We start from the raw sequence: 20411 nt of genomic DNA, 5'->3' as shown, positions 1-20411 counted from the left end.
TTTTTTTTTTTCAAAATACCAGCTTATAATCTTATTTAGTAGTTCAATAGTCCTATCATTTTGAGTTTGATTAATTTCTCCCTTAATTTTTAGGATCTCTAATTTAGTTTTCTTCTGGGAAGTTTTAATTTGTTCGCTTTCAAGTTTTTTGATTTGCATATCCAATTCATTGAACTCTGCCCTCCATAATTTGTTAATATATGAGCTCAAGGATATAAATTTTACCCTCAGTACTGCTTTGGCTTCATCCCATAGAGTTTGAAAGGATGTCTCATCATTGTCATTTTCTTTGATGAAATTATTAATTGTTTCTATGATTTGTTCTCTAACTAACTGATTTTGGAGAATCATATTATTTAATTTCCAATTTATTTTTGATTTGGCTCTCCATGTACCCTTACTGATCATTATTTTTATTGCCTAATGATCTGAAAAGGTTGCATTTATTATTTCTGCTTTTCTGCATTTGTTTGCCATGTTTTTATGACCTAGTATATGGTCAATCTTTGTGAATGTACCATGTGCTGATGAAAAGAAGGTGTATTCCTTTTTCCCCTATTTATTTTTCTCAATATATCTATTAACTCTAATTTTTCTAAGATTTCATTCACATCTTTTTCTTATTTATTTTTTGATTTGATTTATCTAAATTTGATAGTGGTAGGTTTGGGTCACCCACTAGTATAGTTTTAATATCTATTTCCTACTTCAATTCTACTAGTCTCTCCATTAGAAATTTGGATGCTATACCATTTGGTGCATAAATGTTGATTAGTGATATTTCCTTATTGTCTATACTCCCTTTTATCAGCATGTATTTACCTTCCCTATCCCTTTTAATCAGGTCTATTTTTACTTTGGCTTTGTCAGATATCATGATTGCAACTCCTGCCTTCTTTCTATCATTTGGGGCCCAATAGGTCTTGATCCAACCTTTAATTCTTACCTTGTGAGTATCTACCCACCTCAGGTATGTTACTTGTAGACAACATATGGTAGGATTATGGATTCTAATCCACTTTTCTGTTCGTTTATGTTTTATGGGTGAATTCATCCCATTCACGTTCAGAGTTATGATTGTCACTGGTGAATTACTGAATTCCCTGGCATTTTTATATCCTCTCCTATTTCTGTCCTTTCTTTCTTTTGCTATATCCTTTTAAACTGCGGTTTACTTTTAATCAATCTCCTTAATCCCCTCCCTTAATATGCTTCCCTTTCTTGTCCCTCCCTTTTTGTTCCCTTCTTATTTTTTTAGAGGCTGTTAAGTTCCCTTCCCCCTCCCTTTTTGTACTCCCTCCCTGTTACTCCCTTTAGTTTTTCCTTCTCACTTACCCCGTAGGATAAGATAGAATGCAAGATCCCAATGGATCTAGATTCTTTTTCCTCTCCAAATTGATTTCAGTGAGAGTAAGGTTTAAGTATTACCTATTAGCACTCTCTTCCTCTCCTTCTTATAAGAGTATTCTTCCTCTCCCCTTCCCATGTGTATCTTTTTGTGATAAAGATTATCCTACTTATTTTATTTGTTCAAGTATCTCTTTATTTATTTATTAAAAAAAAAACCTTACCTTCCAACTTGGAGTCAATACTGTGTATTGGCTCCAAGGCAGAAGAGTTGTAAGGGCTAGGCAATGGAGTTCAAGTGACTTGTCCAGGGTCACATAGCTGGGAAGTGTCTAAGGTCAGATTTGAATCTAGGACCTCCTGTCTCTAGGCCTGGCTCTCAATCTACTGAGCTACCCAGCTACCCCCTCAAGTATCTTTTGATACCATCTTCGATTCCCCCAACCCTTTTTTCTTTTTTTGCATATCATCTTATAGCCCTTAATGCCCCAATCTTTTCCTATGAGAGATTCTTCTAATTACTATAATGATGAATACAATTTTTGAGAGTTACAAATAACATTTTACTGATATGTTAACATATATATATATATGTATATATATATATATATATATACATATATATATATATAATTTGATCTAATTGTAGCCCTTAAAGAAGAGTATTTGAATGAAAAAAATAACATTTTCCACTTTTCCCTTCTTTCTTATTTACCTTTTCATGTTTCTCTTGATCTTTGTGTTTGGATATCGAACTTTCCACTTAGTTCTGGTCTTTTATTTACAAATACTTGGAAATCTTCTATTTTGTTGAATGCCCAAGTATATAGTCAGTTTTGATGGATAGGTGATTCTTGGTTGAAGACCCAGTTCTCTTGCCTTTCCAAATATCGTATTCTAGACCTTGTGGTCCTTTAGTGTGGAAGCTGCCAGGTCTTGTGTGATTCTGATTGGTGCTCCTTGGTATCTAAATTTTCTCTTTTTGTTTTTTTTGTAGAATTTTCTCCTTAGCTTGAAAGCTTTGAAATTTGGCATTTACATTCCTGGGAGTTGTCTTTTGGGGATTTAGTGTAGAGGATGTTCTATGAACTCTTTCAATGTCTATTTTCCCCCTTTGTTTAAGAACATCAGGGCAGTTTTCTTGGATTATTTCTTGTAATATGATGCCAAGATTTCTGTTTATTTCTAGCTTTTCAGGTAGACCAATGATTCTCATATTGTCTTGGGATCTTTTTTCTTGATCTGTATCTTGTCAGTGAGATATTTTATGGTTTCTTCTATTTTTGTCCATCTTTTGACTTTGCTTTATTAATTCTTGCTGTTTTGTAAGGTCATTGGTTTCCAGTTACCCAAATCTGCTCCTTAAGGACTGATTTTCTTTAATAAACTTTTGAATTTCCTTTTTGATTTGGCCTATCCTGCTTTTTGTGGCTTCCAGCTGTTTCTCCAATTGGGAGTTCTTATGTCTCAAACTGTTATTTTATCTTTGAACTATTTCCCACTTTTCTTGCCAGAAGGCTTCCATATTTTGGATAAGTTCCAATTTAAATTCTTCAAGAGCTTGTGGACAATTTCCATTTTTTTTGAAGGTTTTTGCATTGTTTGAATTTCTTCCTATATTTCCTCTGTAGTCTTGGTTTTTCCTCAAAAATTTTTGATGGTCAATGCCTTTTTTTGTGTTTTTTTTTTGGGGGGGGTGGTAGATGGAGGTTTTAGCTCCTGTGTGCAATTTGCCATAATGGTGAAGATTTTTCCTTCCCTTTTTACTCAGAAATCTGAGTGAGATGGGCAGGCTTTCTGCATATGGAGTCAAGGAGCAAAGATTTTGCCTGAGTCAAGCTTCCAAATCTCAGCAGCTTTTGCTGTTCACTGTTCTTCTCTGCACCTCTTTGCTGAGAGCGCCCACGGTCTGCGCTCCCTAGCCTGCCAGGGTTTCAGGTGCAGCTTCTGCTGTTCGCTGCCCTTCTTTGTGCCTCCTTGCTGAGAGAACCCATGGTCTGCACTCCCCAGCCCACCGGGGTTTCAGGTGTAGCTGCTCTCATGGGTAGGTCCTTGGTATTTTTAGTCAGCTCTCAAGGGCCTAGAGGTACCCCTTGCTCACTCCATAGGTGCCCCTTGCGCACTAGCTGATTCTGGCACTTGCTGGCTCTGACTTTGGTTCTGTGGGTGGGGTGGGGGAGGGTAGATCAGCTTACCTTTGGGTCGGAGCTTTTTTACCCCCTTATAGTGTGGAAATGCCCAAATCCCATGCACCTTCAATGCTGCGCCCTTCTGTAGAGTCCCTTTGTTCTCATGAAAATGGATTTTTGGGTCTTTTGAGGTAATCTATATCGGTAGGTCTGAGGAGAGGAAGCGTTGTGCATCTAGAATGCTGCCATACTTACCCGGAAGTAAATTAGCTAAATCTTAATAGAATAATAAATACCTATATTTAACAAATCTGTTTCTATTAAAATCTGAAGTAAATTCTCTTTTAGTAAAGTAGAACACCAATCAGACAGATAATGGTGTCCTCTGAAATTTTTTCTGTGAATTGTAATATTAAAGTGGGCCATGGAAAGTAGCTTGTTTGTTTCTGCTTTCTTTTGCCTAGTTGGTGAAACTCCATGGTATCTCAGGGGAACTTTTAACTTAGTAGCATAGGATTGGCATGCTTTTTTCTGCTTATTCAAAAATAACATCGTCTGTAATTCAGCCATAAGTAAAGTTTTAGAATACACACCTTTTCCATCTTTTGAGTTGAACTACAATACAAAGCCTATTGTCAGTTTTCCAATGAGGTTTTAGTATAGGAAAAAAGAAGTTGAGTCTGAGAATAAGATAGGAATTGAAATCTTCCTACAGTTTTTATTGATCTATTCTTTGCAACTATTTCCATTCTTTGCATTTGAAATTCAACCCATAATGAATAAGTAATCATCAAGTTCCACTTATAGACATCTTCCAAAGCCTTTTCTGTGATTCTGTATAGAATTTAATGGTAAAAGTTCTGTCCACAAGGGGACAGTGTTGCTTATCCTCAAATCTAATACACTTTACAAACATCCAGTATAGATCCCTTTATTCTTCAGTCTGTACTTAATCTAAAGAACTCTAGGTTTCTAGGACCTAGCTTAGTTTTTCAAATCTCCATTCAAATAGATAATTCTGATGTTTTCTCCCTATTTTTTCTCTGTCTTTTTAGAAATGCAATAATCCTCTTTTTAATGTCATTAGCAATCTCATCTACCTGTAATCTAATTGTATGCCAAAAATTCCTAATTTTCTGCTCACATTAAAAATAATATTTGACAAATAAGTAGATACATATGTTATAATTGGAGGTGAGAGAATGTGTTTATGAAGGGCCATTAGAGAAGACTTCTGGAATTAGACAAACTAAGCCTTATGGGCAAATAAGAATTCTGAAAGCCCGAGATAAGAAGTCAATACATTCAAGATTTCAAATACAATATAGGCAAAAGAAGGAAGATGAGGCATGTATTATTAAGTCCAGAGGAAAATTAATAATCTGCTTGGGATGAATTATACAGTATATGAAGAAGAGTAACTAATGTCAGGGGTAAAAAGGGTTAATTTAATAAAAAGGTTGGACTGGATTATATTTAAAATAGATTCTCCCAGAATTTAATTTATTCCAAAGATATTTATTTACAATGTATTTACAAAATATAGAAAGAGTGAAGTAAGAAAATCAGAGAGAGGTTAGGGTAAGATATCTAGCCTAAGCACTAAGTAATTTACTCCAAACCCTGGCTCCACCTGGGCAGCGGAGCTTAGAGAATCCTCAGCCCTTATAGCAGAGGACCTGGGTATACTGGGAGATTCTTTCAAGAGGATAGGTCTCTCTTGAGGCTAGTCTATTCTTTAGAAAACCCAGGAAAGAAGTAAGCCTTTTTACTTACCATGTGTCAGTCTAAAGGCAGTGGTTTAAGAACAGCCTCACCAGGGACAGGGCCTCAGGTCCAATCAGCATATTCTTCTCCAGTCTCAACTCCAATGAATGAAGAACTCTCTCTTACCCGAAGTTCAACTCCAAGTAGGATTCCAAGTAAAAACAGCACTCAGGAAGATGTAACTCCCTTTTAAAGACACTTTCTTTAGTGTCACTTCCTGTGCCCTCCCCTAATTTTATGTATAAAAATTATAGTTGAAGCTTTGCTTTTGGATTGCCCATGGGCAGTCATTTTAATTCTGATTTATCACCCACTCTTGTACAAGTGGGTCACAGACCTCCCACTTAATGATTAAGTGGGATGTTTACACTTTTGGGGATTAGATCTAATGATGGATAGATCTCCCCACTCAACTTTAAGTAGAGTGTTTACACTTTGGGTGATTAAAATTTTAAAATGGGCAAGAGTTAGAATTTAATCTTCACAATCAGAGGAGATTTAATTTCATTTTCATGATCAAGGGAGAGTTAAATTTAATCTTCACACCAAATAAGGGGGGGAAGTCAGCTAAAATCCAAAATATGGCAGGATTTAAATATTTGACTGAGTGTGTATTTTATTCCAAAGACAAAGAGGGTTCACTGAAAGGATTTTTCTTTTTTCTTTTTTTCTTGATTTGCTTTGTTTTATCAGAGGAGTGAGGGGTGTTGTAATAAGACATATTCCTTAGGGAGACTAATTTGATTCCTATCTTTTGGACTGGACAATGGTGAAAAAGAAAGACAACCAGTTAGATAGGAGGGTGCTAAAACAGTCCAAGTGAAATTTGATGAGGGTCTGAAATAGTCTGCTTATTTTGTGAGTAGAGGGGAAAGAATCAATATAAAAATATGATGAAGGAAGGACTGATATTGTAGAGTAAGTTATATGTAAGATTCAGGGATAATTCCAACTTTGAGATTATAACTGTGAGAAAAGAGGAGATTACTGGAGCTATCAGCAGAAACAAAAAAGTTTGGTGAATATAACAATTTGGGAGGACAGAGATAAATTCCATTTTTGTAATTCTGAGTTTTAAAATCTTTCATGGAGATGTCATGGAGATAAGATATGATGTAAATATAGAACTCAATAGAAAGTTAAAATGACCCCTATGGATCATTCCAACTTTGAGATATTATGACTTTTTCTCCAATGGTTTTAGGATTTTCCATACTGATGTAGTTATCAAGTGTTTCTACAAAGTCTTCTGGGAAGAAAATTGAGCCAAAATTAAGCCAAATCAAGATTTTGATTCTCTAGCAAGTCAAAGTCTCCATTCTGTTTTCTGATTTTCTTACTTATGACTAAAAGCTCCCTAGAATAAATTGTCTTCATGTTTGAAAGACATTTTAATTAAATAAATAGATTGCTACTATTCAGAAATGTGTTGGTCCTGGCCCACTTCAGTCCTCGGGTTTCATTTTCCTTGATGAATAGTCAATCTTGCAGCATGATAGAGAAGACCAAAGAAGTAAAACTGAGTGAAAAATGAAAAAAGACTAGAAGAATACAGTATTTTCAATTAGAAAGGACCTTAGATATCCTTTATTTAATTCTCTCATTTTACAGATGAGAAAACTGAGACATAGAAAGGTCCAGTAACTTATCCAATATTACAAAAGCATTGAAAAATTATCACTTGGACAGGGGGATAATTATTCTGAACCTATATTCCACATTGTCAGCTCAAGGTCACATCTTTATAAATGAATAGGATTGGCGGGACTGGTGTTGGGAAAGATGGCAGTTTTTAAAATGATGGAAAATATAATAATAAAAATAAGAACCAATTCAAAAGACTACCTGTTCTTTTTGATCTAGGAATCTTACCCCGAGTGTAAATTCCTTAGCCTACTCTTTCATCTCAGTTAGGTGAATCACAATATGGCTTTATTTATTCTCACCCACTTCTTTCACTATTTTGCTTGCTGTTTATGCCATTTAAATATGATTTGTCTGCAATACAAATAGATGATTCAACAACTTCACTGTATCTTCTGAATTAAACCTTAATCCCCAATATGATGCTTCTTCCATCTCTTTCTGATTTTTTAGCTGGCCTAGGAATTAGTGGGTTTTTTTTTTCCTGATGTATTCCATGGGACTTCTAAGTATCTTTGTCATCATTTGCAGTCAAACCCTTGCCTCATTTTTATACAGCAATACAAGCAATGCAAATTGATCACTATCTTATCTTTTCAACCAATGCTATCCTATTCTTCATTATCTTAGAATACCTCTCAATACATCATAGGATAACTTTTCTCCTCTATTTTTTCTGTGGGAAAAAAAGGGTGTACTTAATAGTATTCTAGATAATTCCCTAAATAAACTTATTTTTTGGCTTCTTAGGATGATTTCCAAATATTATTGTATAGTTTTCCCTCATGTCTCATTTGAATTCAAAGTTTTTATATCTTTTATAGTAGTTTAAAGGTGCTCCTTTCATACTTTCATGATTGGCTTTTTCAGGGACATTATTTCTCCTGCAGTCATTGCTGTGATTCTAATTCAGGGAATTTGAAGTACCTCACCAAGTCTTAAATGCATGTACTACTTCAAAATGTTCCCTAACTTTCCTTTCAATTTTTTATCACTAACCAATCCTTAAGGCTCTCATATGTCTTTATACTAGTTGAAATGTTATTTGCTTTCTCCCATATCCCCACTTTCTCTGTTTCTAAGAAAACAGGTATTTAAATGGGAGTTACTAATGTCTATTATCAGATTCTCTTTGCATAATTCATGCTGAACACTAAAAGCTTCTCACCCAGTCTAAAAAGTTAAGGAGAAGTAATTAACTGCATTTGTTTTTATTAAATTAGTATTCTAAGTACAAACAAGCCACCAATTTAGAGCAGTCACTTTTAGAGGATAAAGGGCTGTCCTCAAAAGTCAGCTCCATCTGAGTTCTAGTCCTGCCTTTGACTTTCGCTGACTCTATGATTCTGGGCAAGTCACTTAACCTTCTAGTTTTCCAGAAAACATTAAGAATATCAATTGCAGAACAATTGTGGATCTCAATCATTAGTAGACAGTTTTATTTTTTTTTCCTCCAGGAGCTATGAAATCATCGGTCTCCACATCTTGAAAAAGAAAATAAAATCTGAGTTGATTCTGTGAGCTAGCATTACATATTACTTAGTAAACTATAAAGCTCAATTTAACTGTCAGTTTTGTGGGTTTTAAAGCATTCACCATGCAGATTACCTCTGCTCAGATGTTTTCACATATGTTCTGCCTTACTCATTGTGGAAGAGTTGTCATTTCCTTGGGCTTTTTGCTCCTTAACCTTCATTGCTCATGTAGACCACCTCTTTATAATTGAACTAGACTTTTTACCTGGAGAATATGTCCAAAAGTGAAATGATTTTTCCCTGCACATTTTACACTTCTCACATCCTTTCTATATTTTTTAAACTAATCTATTGTGTATTCCCACCCCCAAATGGATCATAGCTCTAGAGCTAGAAAGGACCTCAGAAGGTGTCTAGTCTGAAATTTTCATTTTACAATGAAAGAAACAGGGACCCAAGAAAGTTGAGGTAGGCTCAGTGTAACACAGAGAGAGGATTTAAATCCAAGTCTTCCAACTCCAGTCACAGAGCCAGTTCTTTTTCCACAATGCAAAGTTATTTCCATTCCAGAAGATATAACCAACAGATAGACATCAAGTTTAATGTTGAGAACAAGTTTTAGTGTCTTAACAAGATAATCAGAATAAGTTTGTCAGCTTAGTATAAATTAACTCCTTTTTGTCTTAAGCTTTCTGTGATTGAACTGCTTGGAGTAAGTTGTTTTTCATTAAGAAGTAGTTTTCAATAAAATAAATACTTGTATGGTATGATACCGTAAACAACTTATTTTTGTCCTTAAACAACTGCTAAAAATGTGTTGATTCTCTGAGAGAAAAGATTTTATAAACTCTTTTATCTATAGCTCTTTCAAGCTAGTCCTGGAGACAGGGTTCAAATTTGGTCTAATATACTTCCTAGTTGCTTGACTCTGGGCAAGTCATTTAATCCTCATTGCCTAGCCCTTATTGCTCTTCTATTTTAGGACAAATAGATAGAGTCAATTGTAAGACAAAAAGGAAGGCTTTAAAAATGGTTCATGTAATAAACTCCCAACCAAATTATACAGTGAGCAGCTTAGGAATACCCATAGCTAGAATTATATAAAATTCAACCGAGGTTGTCTACTCTTGGGTGAAAAATGGAATTGATCGGGGTTCCCCACACTGGAGATTTGAGCAGCCTGTATTCACGCGAAGGCAGTGCTGAGTGATGGAGACTTGTCTGATGACCACCTTGTATGGAGGAGACATGTGCTTCCCAGCTGTGCAGAGAGGGAACCTAGTCATGAGCAAGATGTTTAAAAAGCTTTTATACATAGATAAAGATTTCTAATAATAAAGCTTGTACCTCTAATACTCAGTATGGTGGTTTGTGCTTAGAGGAAAGCATTGAGAGGTAAAAATCAGTATTTCCATCCTCCTAAATGAGTGTGCTTCATATATTATAAGGCTCTCCTTCAATACCTGTCTGCTAAATTTTCCATAAGGGAAACAAACACATCGGGTTACTTTGCTTGACTGTTTTTCAGTTTGGATCATCATTGTCTACCCCTCAGTGTTGCCTTCGAGAATCTCATCATGAACATAACTAGAAAAGTAAGATGACTTCTGGTTTGAGAGAGTATTGAATGTCATATATATGAACATGATTTTTCTTCCCATAAGAGAACAAGTCAGTATCGATTTATGCTGCTTCATCAAACTGCGCATTTTTCAGAGACTCTCCAGCCATCAGGAATCCATGCAGCTAGAGAGTACAAATGTCCACAACTTGGGATTACTTTTTCAGTAATTTAGGAAAAAGACTAGAATGAAATTAATAGAATTAGGCTGAATAGAAATATTAATTGCTTATTTCTATTCATAAGGTATTCTCTTTATTTTAAGACAGTTTATCTCACTTTTGAATAAACTCAAGTTCTTAGGAAGTTTTTTGTTTGTTTCCCCATACAACAAACTGAAGTTATGACCTTTATAGAGAAAAAAAAAACAAACAAACCAAACACCAGTGTTATCTTAAATAAACAAAATTTTAAAATCCTTTTTCTACTTAGAATCAATACTGTATATTGGTTCTGAGGCAGAAGAGTGGTAAGGGCTAGGCAATGGGGTTAAGTGACTTGCCCAGGGTCACACAGCTAGGAAGTGTCTGAGGCCAAATTTGAACCTAGGACCTCCCATCTCTAGGTCTGGCTCTCAATCCACTGAGCTGCCAATCTCAGATATTAAGTCTACTATCTCTTTAACATTGTAGTCCTTTAAGTACTCAGCAATATTTGTTTTCCATCTTTATTTCACATTATTCTCCTCTATAGAAAAAGAATATGCCATTCCTCTATTTGAAATATTCATGTCTGTCATTTGAGGATCAAACTAAATAAGTCCAGAAAAGCTTATTACCACTTTTGCTACAGGATGACTAATTTTCAATTACAGCAACTTTCCCACAAAATTATATGGGGGTTGCTCTCTGTACTATAGACTCTCAGAATTAGAAAGAAGCTCAGAGACTCTGTAGATGATCCTATCAATTAAGCAATGAGAAGTAATAACAACAAGAGCAGAGCTTATTAACGTTTCATTGTTACTGTTTGTTGCTGTCATTGTTATCTATTCTACTGGCAGTCTGAAGAAGCCTAAGGACTCAAAGCTCAAAAACTTGAAATTTTATTAAATACTTAAAATAAAATAGAATTCCAAAGGGATAGGATGGGATTTGAATATTTTTCATATAAAAAATATAAAGTCTAAGTTAAGAGCCTCTGCTCTATTGCATACTTGATATAACTTTCTCAAAGAAGTGTAATGAGGACAGGCCAGCCATGGTTCAAGGTAGCCCAGTACAATTTTGGACAACTTGAATGGCAGGGAAGGTTTTACTTCCCTCAAACCTAAATCTGTCTCTCTGGAACTTCCTCCCATTGCTCTTATTTTTGCCTTCTGTGGCCAAGAAGAAGTAACGGAATCCTTCTTCCACAAGAGAGCCCTTCAAATTCTTGAAGAGAGCTATCATATCTTCTCTTCCTCCAAAGCTACAATTCCATAGTCCTTTCAAATGATCCTTATAGGCAATGGTCTCAAGGGTCTACATTGTCATTTCTATCCACTCCACCATGCTCTTTAGTTAAGTAAAACCCTTCCAAAATATGTGGCTCAGGACTAAATATAAGACTGGACATATTTGGGAAGTGTTTACATGCAGTAGAAAGAAGGGAAGGGAATAAGCATTTAAATAACTTCTTAGATGAGCAAGTCGCTGAGTTGAGCACTTTTTGACAAGTATCTCATTTGATCCTCACAAAAACCCTAAGAGTGAGGGGCCATTATGATCCCCATCTACAGCTGGGGAAACTGAGGCAGATAGCAGCTAAGTGATTTGCTCAGGTTCATATAACTAGCAAGTGTAGAGAACTAATTTGAATGCATTTCTTTCTGCACCAAATCCCAACTTTCTCTGTTCACTGTTACCAGTTACTTCAATGAAAGTTTCAGTTCCTTTGTCCTGAACTTTCTGCTCAGCCTAATTGTTTGGGTTCTTCCACTTGATATTAGTGACTCATATTGTTCATTCAGTTCATAAAATTCCCCAAGATACAAACTTCTTTGCTTACCCACTCTGAAAAAGCATAGTTAACAAGTGACTCTGTGCCTACTTTTAGATATTTGGAATTGGTGCCAGAAACATCTTATCCTTCCTTATTTATCTCTAACCAGTAAAAATAAGCCTAAGGAGAAGTAGCTATCAATGAGTCATAAGTTGAGGGGGAAGTTTGGGTTGCAAATAGGAAAAAAATCCCCTCGTTCGTCACTTTTCTCCTTAGCAAATCATTTTTTACTCAGACTGAGAATTACAAATCTGTTTCTTTATGGGGTAGAACTTTCCTTGGTTCAAAAGAAACTAGTTCCTTTTTGAGGGTAAATCTATAATTCTATGAAAAAGAAAGATCAGTGAGATAGCAGAGTGAAAAGAGCTCTGGGCCTGGAGTCAGGGGGACCAGGGTTCAAATCTAGCATCGGACACTTCTGAGCTCACCCCAATTACCTAGCCCTTACTGCTCTTCTGTCTTAGAATAGATACTAAGGTAAGAATATTTAGGAAAACAACAACAACAATAACATATGAATGCATAGGAAATATGTACAAGTTTCCATAGAATGGAGAAAATATTTCTGGGTAGCAATATCAGAAAATGCTCTATAGAATGGAATTTGATTCTTCACATTCATAGAAAGTTTTGGTTCTAGGAGAGATTTGCTATTATGCTTACTGGTGATGTGTGATATTTCAATCAAAATCCTTTAAATATTACAGAACAGAGAGACCACGAATAGGAAGGTTACTCTAGTAAGTGCCATGTGTTGAGTTAGAGGACCTTCAGGCAGACAAGAAATTCCTACTGTCTACAAAAGAGCTGAGGGTGAAGGGAGAATAATGGCAGAGCTCCCAGAACTGAAAAAATTCAGTAACATTTTGAAAATCCTGCCAAAATACTCCCAGTACTAAAATATTTAGCCAGCTACCAGTCTGGTCAACATTTCATCAGCTTCCTCACCATGAATTTTTAATTTAATCTGTGAGGGAAACATTTTTTCCCCATGTAGGAACATAGCTCCAATTTGATAATGCTAGCTAGTGGGGAAATAAGATTTATTTTATTTGTTTTTTTTTTTCTATTGCAATTTACTTTTTTTCATCACCTTCTTTTCTGAGTATATTATCTCCATACTCATGAAGCTATCCAGGAGAAAGGAGACAAAAAAAGTTCAGCAACACAGACCAATACATTATTCAATTCTGGTAGCATATTCAATGTATCATACCCATAATCCCCCAACTCAGTAAAGAAAGGAGGAGGGAGGTGTATTTTCTCACCTCCTTACCAGACCCAAATTTGTTCATTAAAATTAAATATTATTCAATCTGGAATACCTTTCCATTTCTATTGTAATAATTGTGCATTTTGTTTTTTCTAGTTCTGTTTAATTCATTTCACTTAAAATAAATCTGTAGCCAATATTACTGAAATGAATTTCATTTTAAAATGTGAATCATGTCACCAACATCATAAAACAATTAAAAGAACTTTAAAAAATCTACCTTCTATCACATTTCCCTCTTGTTCAGACAAGGCTACTTTTAAATTTTCCCAAATGAATGAATTTCAATAATACCTCTAAAAATCTTAGAGATAAACAGTTGGTCAGCATTATATGTATATGAGCCCACTCTGTCCTTAAGAATCATTATTAAAATGTGTCTCAAGTCTTCTTTTTTATGTAGAATAAAACCTGTTCTTTCATTTTTCCTCATAAAATGTTTATCTTTGTGACACTCTTATGAACCCCTTTCAGATTGTCCATTTCTCTTTTCAGTAATATATATTAGAATTTAACATATAGCTCATAAAGTGTCACCAGTATCAATGAATGACTTACCATTACTTCACCATGCTATATGGCAAACCACTCTAAGGTGTCCTCAGCTTATGAATGATTCATATCAACAAATGTTAGAAAACTGGGAAACACCCAGTTGCTGACATTGTTGCTGCTGCTAAAAAAGCCATTACAAAAAACAAAGAAACAAACAAATGAAGAAATGTAAAAACCAACAAACAAAAAACAACTTAGAAGGTTTAGCATCTCTCTGAATTAAGACACAAGTAAAGAAAACTGAAAAGAAATAAAAACTTAGGGAAGCTGGCCCAAGACAAGCGACCTTTTTCTACGCAGACAAGTAGGATTGGCTTTTCTTTGGCACTTCTGCTGACTATATCTTCCCCCATTCTACCTAAACGTTTCCACCTCATGTGTTTAATTTCCAAAGCCTAAAATTCTAAAAATTGGAAATTTGCTTGACTTGGTATTCATGTTGAAATTTCACATACACTGGAGTTGATGCATTTAATTAGTTATCAGTCATTCACTCATTAGTGCAAATGACTTCCATAATATTCCTATCTTCCTGGCATCTGAGATCATCATCATCACTGAGGAAATAAGAGTTTTGGTGGACCAGAAAAGAGAAAGAACTAGATTGATAATTTTACATTATAATATACTTTAGTGGTAATAATATTAACATACCACAGTTGGCACTTATGGAAATATGTGAGTATGGAGGGTCTGAAAATCCAAAAAGAAACCACTGGTTTGTGAAAAATTCTAATTACCTTCCTTCCTTCCCTCCTTCTTTCCTGTTTTCCTGCCTTCCTAGCATCCCTAGGAATATTCTAATCCAATTTCTTCTTTTGGAATGCAATAGAGGTTCAAGAACTCACTGATATTATGGGATTTATGTATTCAAGGCATAAGCATTTTCTTGTAGACTCAAGAACATTTTGTTTTAGCCTAAAACAGAAGAAAGACTTAATCAACGTCTAGGAGTTTTGAAAAGGGATATAGCCTTCTAGAAAGCAAACTGTGAGGGGAATTCATGATCTGAGAAGTAGAATCAGCTGTGGAAATTCCCAAGATCCACCCAGCACTAAGTTGACTACGTTGGGGAAAATAAAACACATGTTTTGGGGAAAACAGGAAAAATGAGAAACTGAAGAAAAAAGCTTATCCACATTCAGGAATAGAAAGATGGAAGAGGGCTTCATCAGAAATCTTAGAAAAAAGTACTCAAGATGTAGTTAGCTATTTAACCTTCACAAAGACTGAAGGAAGTTCCAAAAAAAGTCTACTATATCTCCAACTTCATCACCACAGGTCTGTCCAATAGTAGACTGTTCAATATTCTCTGTTGATTTATTTTACCTAAACAATTCCTGTACCCTTAGTTTCTCTCAAATATGTTAGTTTAAAATACAAAAAAAAAAATTATCAGAAAGCTGACCATATCTCTAAGAACTCGGATTTTCCTTACCTGGGATCTTTATGTTACTATAAATTAATCTTTTGTCTAACATAAACACTATAAAATAATAGAGGAAAAAGACCATGTGGAATTAAGGTTATTATATTGCCTCTAGGCTAAACATCAAGTCATTGTAATTGGATCAGATTGGTTAAATATCCATTCCTGGTTATAAGAAAAAAAAAGGAGGCAGGAGAGAGCCAGGAGAGCTTTTCATGACAAGGTTTAGGTGAGATCTATCTCTGACCCTCCCAGAATTGAGGAGAGATAATAAAGGATAAATTGCCAACTATTGGAATTTCATACAGATAAGAAAACAGAGGCCCAGGAAGGATAGGAGATTTGTACAAGGTCAGATAATAAGTAGTAAAGAGTAAAATTCAATCTCTCATCCTTCAATACCAAGTCATCACTCCAAATTCATTGTGATTTTTAAAATACCACTCAGCCTCCTTTGTCCTCAGTGATAGGCAGACTATCTGTAAATGCAACTAGCTGTTCAGATATTCATTACTAAGAAATTTACTACTGTGTAATAATTTTCATATGTATCAATAAGTAAGATATTTGAGAATGTAAAGGGTAAATGATCTACACTGGGAGAGAAGAATACACACACCATTGAAATTTTATGGCTCCAAACTTAGGAATCTTTCCAATGATCCATACTATCAGTACTTTTATGGCTCTGGGTAAGTCACAACATATCTGAGTCTCAGTTTTCTCATCCATAAAATGGGAATATTAATTAATACCAGTTAGAACTACTTAGAGATCATGTGGCATAATGACAGAGCACCAGCAGTTTCAAAAAAATCTAGGTTCACATCTTACTTCTGACACATACTGGCTATTGATCATTAACAAGCCACTTAAATTCTCTTAAGTTGTTAAGCTATTGCCTGTTTATATTGGTAGAGGGGGTTTTCTCATTGAGGGTTTACATTAACAATTAAATTGAATTTAAAGTGTTGTGAAAACCTTAATGTGTTTTAAATATCAGTTGCTATCCTTTCATTTATTACATTTACTTTACCTGATACATTTTCTATTCATGCATGATTTTCCTTTCTCCAGGGCACTGAATTTTTAATATAATTTTAAACTTCTTCCTATAGATCTCTTATTCAGACCAGTCACACAATTAGGATGTTTTCTGTTTCATCACCTTGTCAATTGTTGACAGTATTAAATTTTGACCTAGGATTGATCCATTTTGTTATTTCCAGCTCATTTAAAGTATTTTCAGCTCTTTATATCCTGTTAACACTGATTCATGGAATTTCACTTACTGGATATTATCCATCCCATCTTCTTAGGAGAGTTTAGCTGTTCAGTGGAGATTGATCTATATCTATTTTAGACTGAAGAAAGAATGGAAAACTGAATTGTTTCCTATAAGGCCAAAAAGCATGTAATGGAAGTTTAAGGAATAGCAAACAAAACTTATTATTTCCTTAATGTTTCCCAGGTGCCTAAAAATTTCCTTGTGTTCCCTATGGGTTAATGTCTTCAGGAAGCAATGACAATTAGCAAATTTGTGAATTAAGATTTTATTATGCTTCCAATATCCAATAATCATTTGTTAATTTAATTAAGATCAAATGCTTTGACTTCTGGCAGAAGGACATGAAAGTAATGACTAAGATAACCATCTTCCAATGAATTTTTTTTAATAAATTGGACATGAAGAAACAGTCAATAAATTTTTCATTTTATTTTTATTTAATATTGTTCATAAAGCAAGCACTCTTCAATTACTTTTATTAAGTATCTATTAAAGATCTTCTATGTGCAAGGTACTAGACTGGGAATTATGGATGTTAAAGTGAAATAACAGTAGTTACCCCAAAATGATATACAATGTAGTTGAAGTCTTTCTTTTTAAAAAATTATTTATTGCATGATAGAAAACATGGTGTAGTGGTTAGAATTTTTGATTTTCAGTCACAAAAAATTGAGTTCAAATAACATCTCAGGAACTTAGAAATTATCTGATGGTCTTTCTGAAACAGAGATTCAATAGATTGTGACTTCACTGTCTGTAATATGAGGATAATTATAACTTTGGCATTAATGTAACAAGGTGGTCATGACAAAACAAATAATGTATATATAGTGCTTAGCAAATGATTATTATTATAATAGCAGTAGCAGTACTAATAGAAGTTATTGCTATAGAAGAACTAATGGATTTATTACATTTATTTTTCTCTACCCAGTCTATCACTCATTTTTAGTCTTTATTATTTGTGGTCAAATTTTCCATAAAAGTTAGCTTTGAATGATGGTAGCTTTTTGGTTATGAGATATTTAGGTTTTATTCAAAGTAATCTAAAACTTTAAAGTTTCATCATACTGTATCTAAATCTGGAAGTTCTTAACTCAGCTTGATAAATAGGATCTCAGAACCATAGCTGAAAAGTGGGAGGACCTTAATAACCTCTTACTCTAATCTCATCATTTTATAGATGAAGAAAATGAGACCTAGAACATTTCAATGACATGTGTAATATCACCCAGGTAGTAAGAGACAGAGATGGATTCCTTTTTTTTTTTAATCCTAAGAATTATCTCTTAATATATTCTCTTCCTTTGGCTTCTCTGACATTACATGTCAAATTTTCTTCCATCTTCAATGATTTCTTCTTAAGCTTTGTCGTTGAGACCCTTTCCCTTCACTTTTATTATGAAATTTATACTAGTCTCATGATTACATTCCTTATATCTCTTTCCTTTTCTATTCATTCTCTATTAAATTCTCAAAACTCTACATAAAAGAGATCATCTACTTTCATGGATTCAACTTTCACTTCTCTGATCATAATGTCAAAATATGCTTCTCTACCATTATGTTCTATATTTCAAATTGCCTATCAAAAATCATCATTTGGACAGTCATAATACATAACATCAAAGAAAAAGTGCTCAGAAATGAAAGCGTTATCTCCTCTACATACCCTAAACTACATTGTACCCACAAATTCTCTATTTCTGTCAATGATTCCAACATTTTCAAATTATTATCAAAACATTAGTCATACTTTATTCATCCTATATATTCTATTAACCTTCAATGTCTATTCATTTATCTTAAAATATATATTTTCTCCTTGTCTTTTCCCCTCTTTCTGAAATGCCACATCTTAGGCAAGCTATGCCTCATTTCATTCCTTATAGTTATATTCCCAAAATTAATTTATAAATAATAGGGTAATTTATTTTGAGATTAGTTTTGGAGGGAATTTTCAAAAGTTCAGTAATTTCCAAATAAATTCTTATAGACAATTCAATTCCCAAGATTATCTATAAAATATTTATCAAGTGCATTCTACTTGATTATATTATATTCTGCACTCTACTGATAATATTCTTTCGAAATAATCACTTTAGTACCATATGCTATTCCCTTTCTCAAAAGTCTCCAAAAACTCATTCTTTTGAATGAGTTGAAACTTATTCAATTTATTTTTTCTGGTAATCAAAGATAATTATAATCTTATTTTAGATATGAAGAATTGATCTTTCACAATTGCTATACATTAACTCATTTCTCTCCAACAAGTTGGTTTAGTTTTTTTATAAATTGTATTTACAAATGATGGGTTGTATATGAAATGAAAAAAAATCAGTTACTTGGTCTTTGGTCCATTCCAATTCTTCCCAAAAGGTGATATTTTATAATTTGTGCTCCATGTGGATTCTCTATCATCTAGGTCTATGAGACAGTTTTTCTCTCTAGAGTTGTGTAGCTTACTCCAATTGTGTTCTCATATTAGCAGGTATAATTTATCATAAATACATTGTGCTTTTGTGATTACATTCAAACTCTCAAAAGGCTCTAGGGAAAAACCTTTTGAAGACAAGAGCCCTTAACCCTCCTCACTACTCTAGCTTTTGAGTCCCAATCTAATATATACCTATAAAACCAGTCACCAAAAATGAAACATTTAAAGCTTAAACATAATCATTTTCTCAAAAGTATGGCAAAATAAATGTTATTATAAACATCAGTATATTAAAGCAAAGGTATAAATAATAAAATGCAATATAGTACAAATATGAGCCCAGTTGATTTTCTCCCACCAATGCATTCAATAGCTCTGGTGAAGAGTGTACACTTTATATACTTATTATAGGAACTTGGCTTGGAAAAATCAGAGGGAATAAAATTCAAGTGCTTAGGAAAACATATAACCCTATACTGAAGTCTTTGGTATCATGTGATTCCAATCAGAAACATCTGCAACAAATAAAACTGCTTCTCTGCTCACTGCTTGTGACTGTTGGTTGACTCACCATTCTTCAACTAAGAAAATTCTCTTTTCCTCTCTACTTAAACATAACCTTTAAATACTTTTTTAATAGTGCTTCTTAAAATGGTGTTTAGAATATGTTAGTTTTTAATGTGAATAGCATTTCTCCTTAAGCAAGAAAATCACCAAGCTCCTCAAAATGGTTCTCACTATACTATTGGTCCATTTGGATGTTGCACTATACACCTGAAACAGAGCTCACAGAAGCAGTTTTTTTGGTTCACTTGGTTTTTTTTTTAGCTTATTTCTTTTCAATTACATGTAGAAATAATTCTTGACAATTGTTTTCTGACATTTTGTAATTTGGATTCTCTCTGTTCCACCATCCCAACTCCTTTGCTAAGGTGTTAAATAATCTGGTATATGTTATACCAATGCTTTCATGCAATATATTTCCATATTCCACATGGTGCGCCAGAAGACATATCACACTTACAATAAAAGAATCATGAAGGAAATAAAGATAAAAAATGGCATGCTTTGGTATGCAATCAAATTCCAACAGTTCTTTCTTTGGCTGTGGATAACATTTTCATCATGAGTTACTTGAGGTTAACTTCAATCCTTGATCTGCTGATAATATTTTCATTTACATTCACTTTTTACTACTCAAGTAGATACTACAGCAATAGTAAAAATCCCTTAGCCTTTTCTTCTCAAGTCAATGGGAGCAGCAGAGATCAGGTACTTATAAGAAGTCTCACCTTTCTCTAAATTTAGGAAGCACTAAACAGTGCCACCTATGAGCTTCTTATACCAATGAGATCATAGTTTTAGTCCCTATCCATAATGACTCTGCAAGTGGTTGATCAAATATCTAGCCTCTCAAGACATCATCAATAAGAGCCAACTAAACTAGAGAATCCCCAAAA

The sequence above is a fragment of the Monodelphis domestica genome, chromosome 3 (genome assembly GCF_027887165.1).
Source record: "Monodelphis domestica isolate mMonDom1 chromosome 3, mMonDom1.pri, whole genome shotgun sequence".
Lineage (NCBI taxonomy): Eukaryota > Metazoa > Chordata > Mammalia > Didelphimorphia > Didelphidae > Monodelphis > Monodelphis domestica.
Note: the sequence above shows the minus strand (reverse complement) of the source record.